General features: G+C 40.5%; 1 protein-coding gene across 5 annotated transcripts in view; it reads left to right on the top strand.

Moving 5' to 3' along the window:
* The window catches only part of PKIB (cAMP-dependent protein kinase inhibitor beta), a 110,125-nt gene that overhangs the window by 68,682 nt on the left and 20,218 nt on the right, over positions 1–21,225 (top strand). The window contains exon 4 of one of the 5 annotated variants that reach the window (XM_061131608.1): positions 14,325–14,474. The exons of the other annotated variants lie outside the window; for them this stretch is intronic. The gene's annotated coding sequence lies outside the window, so the exon portion shown is untranslated. The remainder of the gene's footprint in view (positions 1–14,324; positions 14,475–21,225) is intronic. 5 annotated transcript variants of the gene reach the window in all.

Below are 21,225 nucleotides of genomic sequence, written 5' to 3'. Positions count from 1 at the left end.
CCTTCAACAAATCTATCAACAACTACTGAATGTTTAGTTTTTTTTTTTGCCATTTCTCTTTCTTAATGTCATTTTTCTTACTTTTCCCCTTTGTGAAAATATCTGTGTGTTCACATATTTTAGAAAGGCTGTAACATCAATGTGAAAGGAAGAGGAAAAGAGTAGGATACAAAGGAAAGGGGAAGAATTTGAATTCTGTTAAAAACTGTACGGTTTTGGACAACTTTGTCTTTTCCATTAATGATTTTAGTGAGTTGTTTTTAAAAAAATCAAAGTTAGAGCTCATGATAGCTGTGATCCATTTGGCTTCATCATATTTATGAAATACCTTCTATTGTGCGATACCAAGTACTGGTCAACGCAGGAATGGGGCATCTGGGAGATCCTTTTTACTTCAGTGTAGCAAGAGATCAAGACAAACGTATCTCTTCACAAACATATTTTATTAAACAAATTGAGATGAATCAAGGGGGGCAGAGAGTTTTGTCCTAAAAAAATGTGTTCATAGTAATAACATTTTATATTGTATTCCCTGAAAGATATTTCGAGTCTCATGTAGTCCGATTCTAGCATGTTGAAAGGCATACAGTCTAGGGTCCATGGTATAAAGAGAGATTAATGAAGCAGAGTCAGATAATTAAGGTCTGGAGGTGAATGGGCTCCTCACCAAGTGGGCGAGACCCTGCACGGCATACTTCTGGGCTTCTTATCTTGTTTCAAAGGTTGTTGACTAGAAGAGATGACTACCTTGGATCATATTAGGATCCTAGGGCATATCTTAAATATTGTTGTTTATTAGTTACTAGTCCTTACGTCTGGGCTAATCTGTGATTACTTTTAATGACGTAAACATTTGTGATGTCGGTAATAAAGCCAACCGCCAGGAACTGAGGCATATTGCTAACTTGCAATCTTATCTTATCCTCGGATAAGATCTCAGCAGATGGTTTAATTAAAAGGCTGTACTGAACTCTTTAATTCCACATTCTGTAGCAGTATAGGCTGTTCTTTAGCTGTGTGGCATTATTTTTCAGTTCTCCTGTATCCATTTATGAATCTCATGGTTTTGGAGAAATTACCTGAACTCTCTGCTGCTTCAGTTTGTCAGTAAAATGAGGGTAAAAGTGCTTGTATCACAGTTTTGTTATGGGAATAGACAAGATGATGAAATACAGTAGAAATAATAATGATGAATAGACCTCTGTCGCAGTCAGAACTTCCTGTCTTCACTATATTTTTCAGTAGACCTTGAGGTCTTGCCTGTATGATTATTTCATTTGTCAGCATATATAAGCTATTTGTAAAATCACTGAAAGAATTATTAAAATGCAGATTTGGGGCCATCTTCCCAGATATTTTTGTCAAGCATCTTAGATAATTTACATGAAAATGATCTACAGGCTACCCTTTGAAAAACACTATTTTTCCTTTGTAAATGAGCCCCAAATTAGTTGATCACCAAAGGCACATGAGAGCCTTGTAAAAAAACATACCCAGGGTTCCACCTTAAAGATTCTGATTTGGTAGGTCTGGTGCAAGGCATCAGAGCTTGTTTTTCGAAAGTTGCCACACTGATTTTGATATTTGCAAAATGCTGCTTTATAGCCTTACTGTATCTCTAATTTTTTATTCATAAAACTTTTGGCTGTGCTCACTGTATGTGGATGAGGGAATATCATTATGAATATGCGTTTCAGCTAGTCTAGATCAAGTTACAGAAGTGAAAAGGATGAGGTTAGATGTCTGCATTTGCAGTCATTACCCAGATTTACAGTCTTCTTACCCTTGGTTGTATAGCTGCATTAGTAAATCCAAGTGCTTACTCCCTATATTGAAGAATTTCTTCATGAGAGAGTACTATAGGAAGCCATCTAGTTCAAACCTCTCATCTCACAGAGCAGGAAAATGAGGCCCAGAGCTTTGCCCAAGGCCACGGGCAGTCTTGGATCAACACCTGGATTTCTACCCCCAGCTCAGTTCCATTTCCATCACATCAGCTGACTGCCACGTCAGGAACCTGTGACACCTATGAAACCAGTTCTTCTAGCGTTGACTGTACCTAGGCTTCCCAACAGGTGCAGAAAGCACTCTGTGACTCAGCTTTCCTACTTACCTGTCCAGCTGTCTGAAAGTGAGCTTCTTCTTTTCTGACTCCAGTTCTCCATCAATAAAAAGCGGCAGGAAGGTCACGGAGGGACTGAGGTTCTCGCCAGGAGAGGCAGCCTGTTCCAGCAGTGACACCATCATCTCAATTGCCTTCTTGATTCTTCATCTTAGCAGAGCCAACTGTGCCTTTTTTCAAACTCCAGATCTCTAGATGGCAGAGCAATTATCATTTTAGTCCATCTTCTTGCATCATTTTTTTCCTTGGCATCACTTTAGTTGCTCTTACTTGGACACTGTTCAGTTCTGAAGAGCCATTTTCTCTGTGTGTGTGTATGTGTGTGTTAGTTGCTCAGTCGTGCCCCACTCTTTGCAACCCCACGGACTGTAGCCCTCCAGGCTCTTCGGTCCATGGGATTCTCCAGGCAAGAATACTGGTGTAGGTTGCCATTCCCTTCCCTAGGGGACCTTCCCAACCCAGGGATCGAACCTGGGTCTCCCACATTGCAGGCAGATTCTTTACCATCTGAGCCACCAGGGAAGCCATTACATTAAACAAATATTAAGTACTGTGTCCCAAGATCAGTCTTGGCTATCAGAGATATCAAATGAATTCAGCATGGTCCTAGTTTCAGAAAAATTCACAGGATCACAAGGAGGGAGGACAGTATAAAAGATGCTACCGGAGTGCTCAAGAGCATCACAGGAGCTGTGGCTACTACTTTTTAGGGGAGCCCAGGAAGGCCTTTTGGGAAGAGGGGACATTGGTCAGTTTTGAGTGCAAAAACTGTAACCCTCAGTCTAAATGCACAACATTTTGCAATCACATGAAGAGAATGTTTTGAAGGGTTAATGAAGAGAGCAAATGCAGTGAGATTAATAAGGCAAATGCCAGTATGATGGAGAGAAGGGAACACTGCAACATGTAGCTAAAAACCTGGGTCTTCTCCTCATGGTATCATGCCTAACCTATGTAACTTTGGCCAGTCCAGTCAGCCTCCTTAGACTTCATTTGACTGCTTGCTCAATTCATTCATGTAATGAAATTCATGTTATAGGCTGTTTTTCTTGCCTGCAAAATCCCATGGACAGAGGGGCCTGGCAGGCTACAGTCCATGGAGTCACAGGAGTTGGACACAGTTTAGCGACTAAACCACCACTACCATGTACTTGGGGTACAATCAAGGGAAGCCAAAATGCCTCCTGAAGTGTTTCCTGAGCTGAAGGTCAGTGTTGAGCAGAGGTTGGCCTCGTCAAGAGAAACTTTGGAAGGAGATGCTTCAGCCGGTGGCCTGAGTGTGAAGGTGAAGGGAGTGTGTCGGGAGTTATAAGCCCTGGATGGGGAGCAGTTCCTTTCACGTAACTACCTGAGGTCAGCGGAGGAGTGGCAAGACCTAAGGCTGGGGAGTAAGCAGAGTGTAGATCAGGGAGGGTGTGGCAGTCATGCTAAGGAACTGGGCGACATTTTCTTGGCTTAAGGGGAGTAGTCAGAGAACTGAGTTAGTGATATTTGCTTGGCTAGGGTAAAGAATGGACTCAGTTCAGTTCAGTCGCTCAGTCGTGTCTGACTCTTTGTGACCCCATAGACTGCAGCACGCCAGGCTTCCCTGTCCATCGCCAACTCCTGGAGTTTACTCAAACTCATGTCCATTGAGTTGGTGATGCCATCCAACCATCTCATCCTCTGTCATCCCCTTCTCTTGCCTTCAATCTTTCCCAACATCAGGGTCTTTTCCAGTGAGTCAGCTCTTTGCATCAGGTGGCCCATGTATTGGAGTTTCAGCTTCAACATCAGTCCTTCCAATGAAGATTCAGTATTAATTTCCTTTAGGATGGACTGGTTTGATCTCCTTGCAGTCCGAGGGACTCTCAAGAGTCTTCTCCAACACCACAGCTCAAAAGCACCAATTCTTTGGTGCTCAGCTTTCTTTATTGTACAACTCTCACATCCATACATGACTACTGGAAAAACCATAGCCTTGACTAGACAGACCTTTGTTGGCAAAGTTATGTCACTGGAGAAGGGAATGGCAAACCACTTCAGTATTCCTGCCTTGAGAACCCCATGAACAGTATGAAAAGAATGGACTAGAGGGCAACAAAATGGAGACAGGATAATGAGTCTAGAGAGGCAGAGTCTGATCTAGAGAGGCAGGCGCCCTTAACTGGGGTAGTGAATGAGGCAGAGCAGAGCTATTGGCCCATCAGTTCAAGAGCTATTTAGGGGATAGACTTTGCATGACTTGATGATCATGGAAGGTGAGGGAAAAGGGTGTCTGCTGGGTTTCTGACTTGTGCAACTGGGTGGGTTATGGTGCTGTTCACTAAGAGAGAAAACTCAGGAGGAGGAACAAGCTTCAAAAGGAAGATGAATATCTCTAACAGGAGGGGATGAGACCCGCTAATGTGTCCTGGGCTCTTCAACATTAACTGGCCTTCCATGCTGACAGTATCACACACGTTGTCCCACTTAATCTTCTCAACTGTGGGAGGTATTATTATGTGTACTCAAAAGATGTGGGAGCCAACGCTCAGCGAGCTTAATGCCTCACATAATATCCCTCAGTTAAAAAGGAACGGAGGCAAAAGTTCAGCCCAGGATGCTCAGCTGGGTGTATTTCATCCTAAAGCACACATACCTTCTATTCTATCACTCTGTTTTCCTTTTAGCTCTGACACATTTAATTCCGTGAAAATAGGTCACTCGTGAAACCCAAATAACTTCAGACTTTCTGGGTTGTTAAATCGAAGGCATAAACTTTACTTTCTAATTTATTATTTCTCACTTGGAAACCTGCAAACTGCCTCCAAACTCACCTCTGGAATCCACTCTTCTTTTTCAATTTATTCCATTTGCTGTAAGCAAAATGATCTTTTTTAAAGTTCAATTTTGATTGTCATACGGTTGCTTAAAAGACCTCAATGGCTGCCCAGTGCTTCTGGAAGAGTAGACTGAATCCTTAACACGCCGTGATGATGAAGCCCCTGTTAAGTCAGCTACTCTGTCTCATGATATTTCCTACCTTCTTCTCTGCGTTTGGGCCATGGGCCTTACTTCAGTTCCTGAAATGTGCTGTGCCCTTGCCTTCTGCTTGAAATACTCTTTCTCCCTCTATACCAGCTGCTCTTTTCTCCGTATCTCAGCTCATATTATTAGTGCATTAGGTCCTGATTCACTCACACAGGTCCTCATAATTTTTCATCTAAGACTTACCACACTTTGTGTTCATACATAGATTTGTGTTGATTATTTTTTTCTTACCCATTAGAGTCCATGAAGGTAGTTATGTAGTTCCTGCCACACACATCATTGGCACTCAGTAGATATTTTCCAAGCGAATTAATAAATTTATGAATGAATGAACATGATTCTGGATTAGTTAATTTATGTTTGATTATGTATTGGTATGTTACTGTTCAGAATTGAAAAAGAACGTATTTTTGATCCCTGTAAAATAAACTGAGTTTCAGTCACATACAATATTGTTTTTTAATACCTCAGTGATGCAGTATTTCCCCTGATAGTATATTTTATTTGCTTTCCCCTATCTGAAGTCAGTTTTCCTTTGCTTGATAAACAAAGCTAATTCCAACAGCATAGGGGTAATTACCGAATTGACATTTTTTTGGATTAAACCAATTAAACCAAGGCAATTAAAACTTGGAAATGGCAACTATAAAAGAACAATATGTCATCATTCAGTGTTCCAATGAAGGATGTAAATGTGTTATAATTTGTTTTTAAATGTCACATCTTTATTGCACTTGCTAATTAAATGAGACTTTCCATCTCGGCCTTGCTGAAAATAATTTAGAGTTTTCAGGAGAGATAGCTTATGTTTTTCCCCTCAAGAATGAGTCTCTGCATGTGACTATCACAGTCTAACAAATGAGGCTTGGATAAGACCTAGGAAGGAAGTCATCAATGTGAAAGCCCACAGCCAGAAACTGGTGGTGGGCTGTAGATACTCAAAAGAAGCTCCCAGGAGTCTGGGCCGAAAAAATTATGGGACTGTGACAAGGAATCTATCATGAGATTCTTGCATTTTATACTGCTCATATTCTGAGACCCCCTGGAAAGGTCTACTGAACATTGGCAATCATGGTTATCTAGCTTTTCCATCTCTTGAGAGTTATCTGAGGGGCTTAGGTTATACAAGTGTTAAATAATTTTTTTTTAACTTAAATAGCCTTATTATTCCAAATGGAAGAAGGGGGGAATTTTTCCACCTAAAAATAGGTGGAGAAAAGCTGACATGTTAGTGATTAAAGTTATGGTTGTTACGGGAGACAGGGGTGCTGGCCTGTAGAGCCATGATTTATGATACAGGGCAGTATTTGCCAATAATGGGGATTCTGGTCCTTTGGAATTCTATAGAATTAGTAGAGAGGTCTACAAAGCCATACATCTGTGTCTAAATAAACACTGTCGTCCCATAGCATATATACTTGTTGTTGTTCAGTTGCTAAGTAGTGTCTGACTCTTTGGGACCCCATGGACTGCAGTCCTCCAGGCTCCTCTGTCCATGGGATTTCCCAGGCAAGAATACTGTAATGGGTTGCCATTTCCTTCTCCAGTCATATATACTACAATTTTCAAATGTATATAGATTATTATTAGAAATATGAGTTAATTTCCTTAAAATATTTATTTCATAGTACCTTTCCAACTGTTAAATATTTTCTCAATCCACAGATACCTAAAAAATATAGATTCTTGAGGAGTCATCTTTGAGGAGCCATCTTGCCTCAATAAGCATTCTTGTAGCTCCCACACTCCAGGATGTACAGTCTTTTTTGTTTGTTTTCCCCACACCTAGCCTTTGTGAGAATCCTTAGATTCTGTGAGTCTGTTTTGGGTGCTAGTTGTCACTTTTTCTGGCCCGGTGCTCTGGTCTCCCTCTTCACTGTTTCCTGATGTCTCTGGAAGCTTTTTGATGCTACTTTAACTCTTTCTAGTCTGGGTCATCTTAGGTTGTCCTTTTGTTGCCGAATGCTGAGCTATTACTAAGATGGTTGTCTCCAGGCAAGAATACTGAAGTGGGTTGCCATTTCCTTTTCCAGGGGATCTTCCCCACCCAGGGATCGAACCTGTGTCTCTTGCATCAGCAGGTGGAATCTTTACCAACTTCACCAGCTGGGAAGTAAACTTTACCAAAGACTTGAAGTTAAGAAGAGAGAATCATCATGCAGAAAAAGGACACCTGGAGCTAGATATTCAGCATCATTACTTACACGAGTCCATTAGCTGTGCCCATTCAGAGGGGTCCCCTACTGGTTGGCTCTTGCCTTAGTGTCCAGCCTACTGCCTTGTTTCAGGTGTCTGCCCAAATTCTGCAGGCAAGATTACTTCTGTCTTGTTCTGCCTGTCTGGAATCTAGGCTAGAATCTCTCCATGCAAAGATCAGTGTGTGTTATGATTGTTATATGTCATATTATATGTATATGTCATTTATACCCCAATGAATACAACTTTTAAGTTACAACAGTAAGTAACTGGAAGGATCTGAATCTCTTCATTCCAAAGTGGAATTCTCATTTAAATAAGCCTCCTTCCACCCCAACAATATACTCCTAAGCAAGAGGACTTTCCACCCGAAGGAATGAATGCTTTTCTTTTCATGAAACCTTAGAAGAACATACTTCTAAGAAGAAGAAGATGTGGAATCACTCCATTAAACATTGAAGAAGAAGAGGAGTCACTTCTAAGCAAGACTGAAGGTCAAGATATGGACATGTGTTTCCCTAGTAGCCTTTACTATCAGAAACTTTCCTCTAAGCACATGAAGCCCTGACCCCCATAGACTAGGGTAACAGAAGGGGTGCCTTTCTCTCTCATATACCTCAGAAGCTGGGTCTTATCTGCTTACAAATTACAACCACCATATCCACTAGTGGTCTGATATTAAAAAGTAGTTTTCATTGTTAGAAAAAAGTTAGAAACCATGATTACTGTGGGATAAGTACTGGCCCAGATGTCCAATGATGTGATATCTAGACTTGATTCTGAAATTAACCGGATCTCTAGCATACCAATAATCTGGTTTCTTCCTCTCTTTGAATTCAAGGTTGCTTTTTGTTTGTTTAATTTTTATTTATTAATTTGCCGATGACCAGAGTTATAGCCCCCAAATTCTCAGATATTTCAAAGTTACTTGTAGATTGTCATTGTTTGTGTTTCTTTTGACAGTTTTTAATAGCATTGATTAATTTGACTTTCTATCAGTTCCATTAAATTGTAAAATAGGAATAAGAAATGATTAGGTGAAGGGCAGATAGACATTTGAGTTTCTTGTGCAGAATGTTGCATTTCAGTTTTTAAAATTAGCCTATTGAAATATTTCCATATATTTTTAAGTGCAGAAAACACACTTATTAATCTTCACCCAGCTATTGAACTTCACAGGTCATTAAAAATGTGTTATGAGAAGTTAGTCGCTTGCCCGTTATAGATGGTGATAAAATTAGGAAATGAATCATATGTTTCCATACCACCCTTAATTTTAAAAAATGGAAGTTACCACTGGAATAAACTAAAGGGAGAGACTGCCAGAGTGCAGCTAATATTTTAAAAATGCAGTTTTGAGAAGACTTAAAATTCTATTTACAGTTATAATTACTACAGTGGATATGAAAAATAGAGATGAGAATGACTCAACATATGTTTCTCAGATAAATTTGGAGTCAGGTTATTGAAAGGATTAAAAGAAAGAGAACATTCTTAAGCTCAAAACAGTTTACTTCGTGTATAGAACACAGCACCAAAATGGCCATTCTGCTTGGCCTCAGTTGAACAAATGCCTGTGGGGAAAGAAATAGCAAAAACATTCTGCTTCGATTGGGTTAGCATATCTTAAATGAAAAACACATCAAGGAAACATGGTTTTTCATACTACAGAAAGCCTTCTGATTTAGAATTTACTGGTTTTGAATTTTAATCTATGCAGTTAAAATGCTTTAAAATATGGAGACTATTCAACTTAATAGAAGACAGGTATTTCTGCTTTCTATGCAGGCTTCAGAGAAGTTTTGCTGGAGAAAGTGACATACACACATAGGTAAAGAACAAACAAGCAAACAAACAAAAAAAATCCCCAAACCTGTGAACATATGTATTGTTTTCATCGTTTCCACATTTGCGATAGAGGCTTCTGAAAATGCCAGAACACTTCTCTGTACCCTCCGATGTGTGATTATGTATCGTCACTGTCCTGCAGAGCCCAACATGCAGGGTTTTGAGGTTTTCAGAAACCTCAGTACTCTAACGTGGAGTAGGTAGCTTGGAATTTGAGTCAACATCTTCAAGACTTGGGGACAGTTGCCTGGTGACACAAGAGTAACATGAACCAGAGTCCTCATCATTCAAATGAAATGAGCTGTCACACACATACTGATTTGGTTTTTCTTTAAGCTCACACTTTTCAGTACAAGTGAAATGTTTTTAGTAAAGTTTATCCATCTAGCTCAGAAGATTCCAAGTTTTGAGGTTGTTGCAACAAATATGCCTTGTCCACAGGTGTTTAATTTTTTTTTTAATTGGAGGAAAATTGCTCTACAATGTTGTATTGGTTTCTGCTGCAAAGCAACGCAGATCAGCCATAATTAGACATATTATCAGCTCCCTCTTGAGCCTCCCTCCACCTCCCCCCCGCCCCATCCCACCCCTCTAGGTCATTACAGAGGCCAGGCTGAGTTATAACAGCAGCTTCTCACCAACTATCTATTTTACACATGATAGTATATATATATTGGATAAGGAAATGGCAACCCACTCCAGTATTCTTGCCTAGAGAGTCCTGTGGACAGAGGAGCCTGGTGGGCTGCTGTCTGTGGGGTCGCAGAGTCGGACACGACTGAGCGACTTAGCAGCAGCAGCAGCAGTGTATATATGTCAATGCTACTGTATCCATTCATTCCACGCTCTCCTTCCCCCACGGTGTCCACAAGTCCATTCTCTATATCTCAGTCTCCATTCCTTCCCTGGGTCTAGGTTCATCAGTACCATTTCTCTAGTTTCCATATACACACGGTAATATACGATAATTTGTTTTTCTCTTTCTGTCTGACTGCACTCTGTATAAGAGGTTCTAGGTTCTTAAAAGTTGAAATAAATTGGCTTATGAATGAACTAGAATATGCTTTAATCACTGCTTTCCCCTTTCGTTCCTGGCTATTTTTAATAAATGATTGGGACATTTAGATAGCCTTAAGCATGTAAGGTAAGAGGAGTGAAATAGGTAACAACTGAAAGCTACTTAATTACTAGAAATAAAACTGTAGGAATCTAGTTTCTCCTGCTTACACTGCAAATAAAAAATAAGGGGATACTTTAGTCATTGAATAAACATTACATGGCATCCATTAGAGAAACTAGGCTTCAAAGAGGCTAAAGAATCTGGCCAATGTCATGCAAATTGTGGTATCAAGAACGTAGGTTTGACTCCAGTACCCCCACCAACCTCACAAATAGGCAGAAGATAAAATGCTGATAATTCAGGAAAATCTTTCCGCATCATTCTCAAATGCCACTCCTTATCCATTAGCTAATTTGTGGAAGTGCCACCATTAACAATTTGCTTCTTTGGTCTGAGACTTTGTCTGGTATTGTCCTTGTAGGGAACCACACACAGATCATATTCCTGTGAATGAATTAAGTAATTATTTTCCAGAAGCTAGTTTGAGTAGGATGAAAGCGAAGAGGGCATGGGAAGGTCTATGGCAGAAGCAGGGCCTGGGGAGGAGAACAAGAGGAAATTGATGAGGGAAGATGGTAAAGGATGCAAAGAATTTGGTCTGGGAGAGTCTGCAGCTGACCAGAGGCTGAACTTACTGTTATAATGAAATTGTTCTCCAGAATATGTTCATTCCGTGTCTCCCTTACTCTCTGCCTTTAAGTATTCATTCTTGGGGCTTTGGGCTTCCCTGATGGCTCAGTTGGTAAAGAATCTGTCTGCAATGCAGGAGATCCCAGTTTGATTCCCGGGTCGAGAAGATCCACTGGAGAAGGGATAGGCTACCCACTCTAGCATTCCTGGGCTTCCCTTGTGGCTCAGCTGATAAAGAATCTGCCTGCAGGGCAAGAGACCTGGGCTCCATCCCTGGGTTGGGAAGATGTCCTGGAGAAGGGAAAGGCTACCCACTCCAGTATTCTGGCCTGGAGCATTCCATGGACTACATAGTCCATGGGTTCGCAAAGAGTTGGACCTGACTGAGTGACTTCCACTTATAGTTTCTTTCTTGGGGCTTCCCAGGTGGCTCAGTGGTAAAGAAGCTGCCTGCCAATGCAGGAGATCCGGGAGATAGACCCAGGTTCTATTGCTGGGTCAGGAAGGTCCCCTGGAGAAGGAAATGACAACCCACTCCAGTAATTTTGCCTGGAAAATCTCATGATCAGAGGAACCTGGTGGGCTACAATTCATGGGGTCACAGAGAGTCGGACATGACTGAGCCACTGAGCGCACACACGTTCTTTCTCAGTATTTGTCTTGTTATAAACAGCTGTTTTATATTGACCACATTTCAAAAGATTACTTCTGATTTTTTTTATTCAAGAGATGCATGTCTGTAAGTGATGCTTCCCCAAATACAGAGTTGAATCAAATGAGGTCTTCAATCTTGCCTTTCTCTTAGTCCGTTTTTTTTTTTTTTTTTTTACAATCTCTTTGAGTGACTTAGAGGTATCTTAGTCAATAACATCTAGGATCTTCTGGCCTCTCAAAATGACTCTCCAGGGTCCACAAGCTTTAATGAATAATTGTTTCTGCTATTTTTATTGTATTCGTATATCTATCCATGCTTCCTTTCCCTGCTAATGTGGCTCTTTGAGAATTTTCTCTAATGACAGTTCTCTTCAGTTTATTGCAAACTGAGATATATGAAAAAGTCAGCTCTTTAGTACTTTCTTCAGTTATTTTAATTACAATGGAATTGGGGGAATGTTTTCCATACTAAAATTAATCATTATCTTTAATCAAATCTCAAAGGATAACAGTAAAAGTCTGATGTGAAATGGATCAGAGTGACAGGATGACTTGAAAGGTCTTGCTTGGCTCAGGAACACTGCCAGCATAGGGTTTAAAGCAGCAATGCTTAAAATGCCGATACAGAGTTGTTGTTTTTTTTTTTAACCAAATTCTATAACATGAGCTTCCTATCTGCACAGATAGGATCTGCATATGATGGGGACTGCATGGTCAGATCCATGAGAAGTTCACCCAAAAAGCACTCATTGAAGACTTACTATCCACTGTCCATACTTAGACCCTATTGTTCCTGCCTACCAGGAGGTATGATCTTCCGGAGGTAAAACAATTCACCAACATAGAACATTTACTGGAAACCATATTAAACTGATTTAGTGGTTAACTTTAGGGTTGCTTATCAGAGTAAAAGGTAAAAGAACCAGTCCAGAGGATGACCTGTATAGCCAGGGCCATCACCTGATAGAGCAGGTCTGGATGAAGTTAGTTTTTTAATTTAATTTTTAATTTACTACAAGGTGATTTTAACAGGGTTTGCAATTGGATAAGTAGATCTCCAAGGCTGTGTGTATGTGTTGGTATACTTTGCTAAAACCAGCAGTAAACAGTCTGTTCTTTTGGGTGAAACATACTGTTAGACCTTGAAGCAACATCATTTATGGATTTTTTTTTTTCTGTGTATTATTAAAGAAAGATGGAGGAGACTCTGACCTAACTTTTACTCCAGTTCGTTTGTTCTCAGGCTTGTATAATAGTAAGAATCTCCTAGGGTATTTGCAACACATATGGTGTCAAACACCCAGGATCTGAGGCTCTAGGGAGGGCACTGGGGGGTCTGTATTGTTAACAAACTTCCCATGTGAGCCTTCTGAGCAATTGGGAAACACTGCTCTAGTTCATCTGGCATAAGATTAATTCTAGGTAAATAGACTTTTTACCCACCATCTTTCCTCTATATTTCTCCTGCTTTTCCCTCATTAGTATTTTTTAAAAAAATCTTAAGAGTTAATTTGTTTTAAGTTCACTGTGTTAGTCTCCAGGCTGGTGTAGGTGAGATACAGTTTTCCCAGAGACCTCGGTTCTTTTTTTTTTTTTTGGTCTTCTTTTCCCACAATCTAATCAGGTGTTAAGGTGAAAAATCTAGTTTTTCTCTATGGAGTGGCTTATAACAAAGAAGAGGAATTAATTTACACTGCCTGGTGTCAGGATGTAATATGATTATGTTGGCAAAGCTATAAAAAGCAGTAGCTAAAGTTCATTAAAAAAAAAATTCAAAAGAGGTCACTGTTAGAGCAGATGGGTAAGGCAAGTGCTCGATCATTTAGTAGTTACTGAATAAAAGGATATTTGGGCCAACGTGTGTATAGCTAGGACAGCTTGGAGAAGGTCACCAAATCATAATTATAGCTTTCAAAGGGAGAGTTCAGAATTCTATAGTAAAATGAGTTTTTATCTGTCTTGCTGTATAAAAATGACTAAAAGATCTGGTGAATACAGTGCAGTCAACTGTCAGTTGCTCCTAGGGAATCTAATAGTGGGTTTCCTTTGCTGCATCCTTTGGGATCTTCTCTACTTAGTAATCAGAAAATGTCTTTGCGTAGTACAAACTTATTTTCGTATTTTAACCAAAACAATGACAAAGAAAAAGTACAGCAAAAAATTAATAAAGTTAAAATCAAACCAAAAAATCTTGGAATATGTAAAGAAAGATTTATACTGACCTCTATTTTCAGTGAATTCTGCTAAGTGTTGCGACACAACTAAAAATAACAGTAATTAAATAAGATAAAATCATACCACATGCCATAGGAATTTGCTTCCATTTTAATCTGTAAAAAGATTTAAAGGCATCTGAATGTGTGTGTTCACAAATTATATAATTATACTGAATAGGTATATTATATAATAGTTAAAAAAAAGTATGAAGAACAATATTTATTCACACTTATCCATATTATTTCAATCATATGATCTTCATTTTTAAGATTAAAAATTGAATTAAAGTTTTTATATCAGATGAATTGCTTGAATAGTATTTTGAGTTTGGTCTAACATGGAAAATATGTTGTTCTGGGAGAGAAAATACGTGTATGTTAAGTGGCATGGTAGGTGAGTTTTATGTGACTTCTAGATTCCTAGCTTCACTACTCTAATTACTTTTATTCTATTGTCATGTATTCTCAATGTCCATGGGATTTCCCAGGCAAGAATACTAGAGTGGGTTGCCATTTCCTTCTCCAGGGAATCTTGCCAACCCAGGGATTGAACCCACGTCTCCTGCATCTCCTGCATTGGCGGGCGAATTCTTGACCACTCGCACCACCTGGGAAGCCCTGCTGTTCTATTGTGATCTCTTCTCACTTTATAAGGATCTAGGATTCTAAAAAGGAGGTAATATAATGAAATAATTAAAAGCCCATGTTTTGGAATCACACATAATGGGGCTTTAAATCCTAATTTAAAGAATGTTCCTAATATTTGGAAGACAGAATTTCAGTTACCTCATTGAGATAACCCCCACCCTTCTATATCTCTGACATTTGTTATAAGGATTAAATAAAATAATGTATATGAGGCAGTTTTCTACCTTGCTAAGTAAAGACTCTATTGAGAGTAGCTGTTTTAAATGCATATAGATGATAATTATGTTAACTATCAACTAAGATTTTTTTTACTTCTTGATACTTCTTTTAATGCCTTCTATAGATTCTGTTCCCTGAGGAGTGGTATCATCTAGATTAAAAGTTCACTAACTTTTTGATTAACTTTTAAAAATGAAAACAAATTATTATTTGCAAATAATTTGACTTTTGGGGAGAAAAATCTTTTTTGAGTTGTGTGAGACCAGAGAACTGAGAATAGACCTTAGAATGGGAGAGGGTATTTGATGACATAAGAGTTCCTGTTTCTGGGAGGAAATTGAATCATTGACTGTAGGGTAGGAGAAGAGTTCAAGATGTGAGGAGGCTCTTGGCATTGTCTGATTCTTCAGGGTGGTGCCCAGGACGCCCTGAGTTGAGCCAGAGGAGGATTAAGCAGTAGAAATTTGAATGGGGTTAGGAAATCAAAGTGTAGAAAGAACTAGGTCTTGATTCCCAGGGAAACTGAGCATCTTAAAGAAGTTTCTTACCTTCTATAACCTTAGAGAGACAGAGAAGCAATGGTGAGCTTCAGCAGATGGGGCTGAGCGCTGCTTCATGGAGTTCCCAGGCCCCCAGAGAGGTGTAGGAGTGACTGAAATAACCTCAAGAAGGACACAGTGTGGTTTAAATAGGCACGGACCCTAAGTATCCTGAGGTTGGAACCACGAGAAGGCAGCTCTACTTGAGGTTATGGCTGGGAACCTTCCATGTACCTGATAACTTTCAGGAGTTTAATGGCAGTGGCAGAGCCTTACACTGTGTATGGGACAATGGTTCATCCCCTTTGTGAGCATTTCTATGTCCTTAGTGAGCATCTCAAACAAATCTCCTTGGAGGATGTCACTGATACTATGTCATACCTGGAGAAAGGTGAATAGCTAAGATCTTGCCTGTAGAGACTGGGTGCAATGCAAGCATGCTGAAGCATTGCATGGGTATATATGGTGGATTGTGTTCCTTCAGTGGTAAAGGCAAACCATGGCTGAGAGGCTATTGAACTAGGCATTGTACAGAACATATTCTCTTAGCCAAATTTATAGGAGCAAAATGTTTACCAGTTGCTGATTGGGTGAAGTCAGCAATTTAAATAATCAAGTTGTTAGGTATAGATGCCTTATTGGGATGGGACCATGGTTTTACTGCTGCAGCACTCCACTTTGGGGTACCATTCTTTTGTTCCACATTTAAGAACAGGCCAAAAAGGACTGTTAAATGGAGAAGCAGTGGGGATAACAACCCTTCACTCAGTTCCTCTTATATAGCAAATTTTAATCCCTATAGACCTTGTTTTAAATTACCTTGAGTCATGTTAACTATTTTAACTAGGGGAAGGGGTGGGGGAAGTCATGGGTTCTTATTTTGTCAAGCCAATTTATAAGTGTCAAAGCCTTAATTTGATTTTCATTTATTTTTCATTGGGTCAGAGTGTCCATGTCCATGCCTATGAGATATTTTAGAGCAATGAGTGCTATAACCATGGGGAATTTAAGCAAGACAAAAAGTTCTGAAGTTTAAGGTGAGGCATACCTATTTGTCCTCTCTTTTATGTTCAGTAACTCTCCTAAGTAAAGACCCCATTATGGGAGATATGATGTTTAGATTAATGGGATTCTCAGGTATAATTGTAATTTTAGCCCTTATATTGGTTAAAGACATAAAGGTTTGTCACTTGGTAAATTTCAGCAGATATTATAGTTAATTTAAGCCCATTTGGAAAGGCACAGGAGCCTTTGAATGATGAGTGAACTCTCATCATTCGCTCTGTAAATTCAGTCAGTAAATTTTGAATTTTCAGTTGGGTCAAATTGTGGACCTTTGTTTTAGGTTGTTTTTGTATCAAGGTTTTTTTCTTTCCTTATTTTGTTTATATTGTTTTTGGTCACTAGATATACTTGGGGATGAGGGATGATCCTCTCTACCTTGATTACATTTATAAGTTACTTCCTCCAGAGACCCTCAAATTAGTAATATCAGAGTTGAAATGGTTGATTTATATGGTTTTAAGACCCTGGGCTTAGACTGGGTTTGAATTAACCTCTTCCTGATACCACAAGGGTTCTCCTATAATCCCAAGAGTTAGGAGCTTTGTTGCCATAGATATAGGCAGCAGAGTGGTCCAGGGAAAGAGTGCTGGGCCTACAGCCCAAGCATGATGGATCAAAACCATCCTCTGCTATGGTCCCTTTCCTAGCTCATGAGCTTCCTGTCTTGTTCTTCTTTTCTCTTTTCCTCTGTGCCAATTTCCTGGGAATATTTTGATTTTCTAGCCATGTAAAGTTGCAGTTTTCAGTTTGTGTCTGCACAATCACTGGTGGTGCAGACCTTCTGGGTGGTTCTGGGGAAAGGCTCAGGAGCCGAATGGCCTTCCTCATCAGTGGGCACCGCTTCTTCCAGGGAATGTCAGTATCCCTTGGGTAAGGGTCCACATCAAGTAGAGTCATTTTATCCATGACTCGCATGGAGGCCATAAGGCCCCTGACTGCAAGCTCAGCCCCCTGGTGTTCTGGAAAGCAGCAGTACTGAGCAAAGCCTAGGTGCAATGGTGATGGGTTTTGCTTCAGGAGAGCAGTGGATGGGGCTTCCCTGGTAGCTCAGCTGGTAAAGAATCTGCCTGCAACGCGAATCCCAAGTTTGAATCCTGGGTTGGGAAGGTCCCTTGGAGAAGGGATAGGCTACCCACTCCAGTATTCTTGGACTTCCCTGGTGGCTCAGACTGTAAAGAATCCAGCTGCAGTGTGGGACACTTGGGTTCGATCTCTGGGTTGGGAAGACCCCCTGGAGGAGGGCATGGCGACCCACTCCAGTGTTCTTGCCTGGAGAATCCCCATGGAGAGAGGAGCCTGGCGGGTTGCAGCCTGTGGAGTTGTAAAGAGTCAGACACCACTGGGCGACGAAGCACAGCACAGCAGTTGAGTACCAAGGGCTCCTTCCTCCCTCCCACCCTTTTTTATTTCTCCAGCCCCTGGGCCACAGGCCACCATGTGCTCCTCGATAACCCTGGGGGTCAGGAGAGCACAGGCAAGTGCAGCAAGGCACGTGACAGCGCAGGAAGCCAGCAAGGCCACTGCCCTTTGGTGAACGGCATCACTGGGATACCGTGCTTAATTCTGTGGCAGGTGGCGGGCTCCTTTCTTCTCACAAATCTCACAAAAGGTGGTCTCTGGGCCTGTCTCACAAGTGTACAGTTACAGTGTCCGTCTAGTTCTCCAGGCAGCCAGTGACAGTCACCAGGCTAGACTCAGTGACCTAGCCTGGCCTTGGTAAACAAGCCTGATGGTGCTGTGTTTTCATGCCTTTCCAGGTGGGAGCCTCAGAGACCACCTGCCAGATACGGACTAAACCTGCCAGCACCATTGTGCTCAGTTCAGTTCAGTTCAGTTGCTCAGTACTGTCCGTGCTGGGTATAGTCAATTCAGAGTTCTCATCTAGGAGACGGCGCATATAGGGGCCAAGAGAGAGCAGTTCAAACCTGCCAGAAATCGCTGGTTCCATCTCAGGCAACCTGCATCATATCATGGAAGCAGATAAGTTGACCGAGAATGGTTAATTAAAACTGACTAGCTGTCCTCAATTGGGTATGTTGTGTGGTTCCTGACAGCAGAGGAGGTTTTTTTTTTTTAATTAAATTTATTTCTTTTTAATGGAAGGATAATTGCCTTACAATAGTGTCGTTTTCTGCCTAACGGTCAAGATGAATCAGCCATAGGGATACCTACATCCCCTCCCTCTTAAACCTCCTTCCCACCTCCCTCCCCCTCGCACCCCTCTAGGTTGTTACACAGCCTTGATTTGAGTTCTCTGAGCCATACGGCAAATCCCCATTGGCTGTCTATTTTACATATGGTAATGTATATGTTCCCATGTTACTTCCTCCAAACATCCCACCCTCTCCTTCCTCCACCCCCTGTGTCCATAGGTCTGTTCTCTGTGTCGACAGCAGGGTTTTTATTGCCTCTTATTCACGTCACTGATTAGGGAAAGATTAGTGTCTTGAGGGTATGGGGATGGCTAAACACACAACACGTAACAGCACACGATTAGTCACGTATATTCACAGCCCAGGGAGAAGGACGCTGTGTGCTATGCAGAGTCTTATGGGTGCTGTACTAAGTAGCAGAGTAAAAATCCAAGGACTGTGGGAGGCGGACTTGATAGTAACGAGAGGGTGTGGTGCCTTCTGGTTCTCACAAGAGGCTGTGATTGACTTGTCTGAATAATTCTGTAGGCTGGTAGGAAACCACAAACCACCACTCAGGGATAAGCAGGAGCTGTGGGTGGTGCCTCTGATAAAGAGGGTTATTTAGCTAGCATACATTATCCACAGGAGCAGAGTGTGGAGGGAAACTTAGGATTCAGCCATTTGAAGCCCTTCTAGTTTTTGTAGATACCAGGTCAGCTTGTAATATTGAGGCTTAATTTTAGGCCTTACATCTCCTGGAAAAATGAATCTTGTGGTTGATCGTGAATTGGTTGGAAATGTACACCAGAGAGAAGAAATTTTAAAGTGGAAGTAACGATTTTACTTTGAATCACAAGATTGGTTTCTGCTATGAAGGAAAAATAGGGATCTGCAAGTTAAAATAAGTTCTGTTGAAGAATGCCTTTGTATTATTGTACATTTTTTTAATGATTGAGTGAAATGAATATCTTGCTACTACTTGGATCAAAAATTATTGAAACTTAGAACTCCCTTTACTGACACTGTCGAAGGCTTAATGTCCTTTAAAAAAATCTTAGGACGCAGCACCCTAAAATGTAGGCTAAAATATTTTCGAAAGTCTTTTTAAGTGAATGTTTGTATTGGCAAATAAGAGAATACTTCATGAACCCAGAACAATGAGAAATCACAGGTCTAGACGCAGGTTAGTCCTGTACCCAGAGACTTCTTGGGTTTCCTAGTGATTCACAGTTTCTGTTTTAAAGAGCTGTAATCTGGAGAAAAGAAAAGAAACTTTGGACTCACTCAGGTTGAGAAATCAGATTGAGATAAAGGTTTAGTCTGCTCAAAGGATAATATCGCAATCCCTAACCTTCAAAGGAAGGCAGGAAGATTACCTACCAGTCTTGGCCTTGCCTCGGGTGGCAAAGGGAAAAAGGGATATCTGCATCATTTACGACCCAAAGTGGAACCTCACTCAGGTTTGCAGCTCTGTAATCTGTATAATGTGAAAAATTCCATGCTGAGAATTTAAAGCAAACCAATTTGGTAGTGCCCCAGATACCCAGTGCAGGCAAATTCACAGCTTATGTAGAAAAAAATACTTTAACTCAGGTCTCACGTAATTTCAAGGAAAACGCTTTTAAAAAAAAAAAAAAGACATGAGACCACAGTCCCAAATCGTAAAACATGCAAGGAAAGGAAGTTCACCATGAGAAAGCGTCTGCATAAACAATAAACAACAATCAGACTATAAAGAATTCAGATATTGGAATTATTTTTATAGCAAAAAAAAAATGTTTAGTATATTTGGAGAGAAGTGAATATATTTATTTGTGACTAAGGAATAAGATACTATAATACAATAAGCAGACTTGAAAAACACATGGTCTAAAATGAAAAATATAATAATTAGAAATTAAAACTTGATATATAGCTTATACAACAGATTAGGCACGGATGAAGACCTAGTATATGTATGTATTAGATGTAAATATATATCTATTTATTATAATGGTGGTGGTTTAGTTGCTAAAGTCGTGCCTGACTCTTGCAACGCTATGAACTGTAGCCTGCCAGGCTCCTCTGTCCATGGGATTTTCCAGGCAAGAATACTGGAGTGGGTTGCCATTTCCTTCTCCAGGGGATCTTCCCAACCCAGGAATTGAATCTGGGTCTCCTGCATTGCAGGCAGATTCTTTACTGACTGAGCTATGAGGGAAGCCCTTTAAGTTATTTGTGACTATTTATTATAATAGACTCATGTTATTATGGAGACTGAGAAATCGCAACCCCTGCAGTCGGGAGGCTGCATAGTGTTGTTGAGAAGCTGATAGTGTTGTTCTGCTCTGAATATGAGGCCTGAGAAGCAGGAGAGCGGATAGTGTAAGTTCCAGTCAAGTCTGAATCTGATGGTAGGGGGACATGGATGGACACCTTAACAGAATACAGGCACAAAGAGCATATTCTGTCTTACTCACTCAGCCTTTTGTTCCAGTAAGGCCTTCAGTGGATGCAATTACATTAGGCAGGCAGTCTGCTTTGCTCACTCTGCTGATTCAAATGTTAATCTCATCCGGAAATACCTCATAGGCACACCCAACAGAATAATGATTAAGCAAATATCTCAGTACCCTGTAGCCTATTTCAAGTTGACCATAATTAATCATTACAATCAGAAAAGTTCTTAACAGCAAAAATGAAATAAAGTAGGCTAGGATGGTGAAGTGCTTATAGAAGGCAGCTTCAACCTAGAGTGGCATCCCTTGCAAGAATGAAAATAAAATAGATTTTTTTCAGACATGCAAAGACCAGTAACGATCCCCATGCAGAAATTCCTAAA

The sequence above is a fragment of the Dama dama genome, chromosome 28, assembly GCF_033118175.1.
Source record: "Dama dama isolate Ldn47 chromosome 28, ASM3311817v1, whole genome shotgun sequence".
Classification (NCBI taxonomy): Eukaryota; Metazoa; Chordata; class Mammalia; order Artiodactyla; family Cervidae; genus Dama; species Dama dama.
The sequence above is the reverse complement of the archived record's forward strand: the minus strand, read 5'-3'. Positions and strand labels throughout refer to the sequence as shown.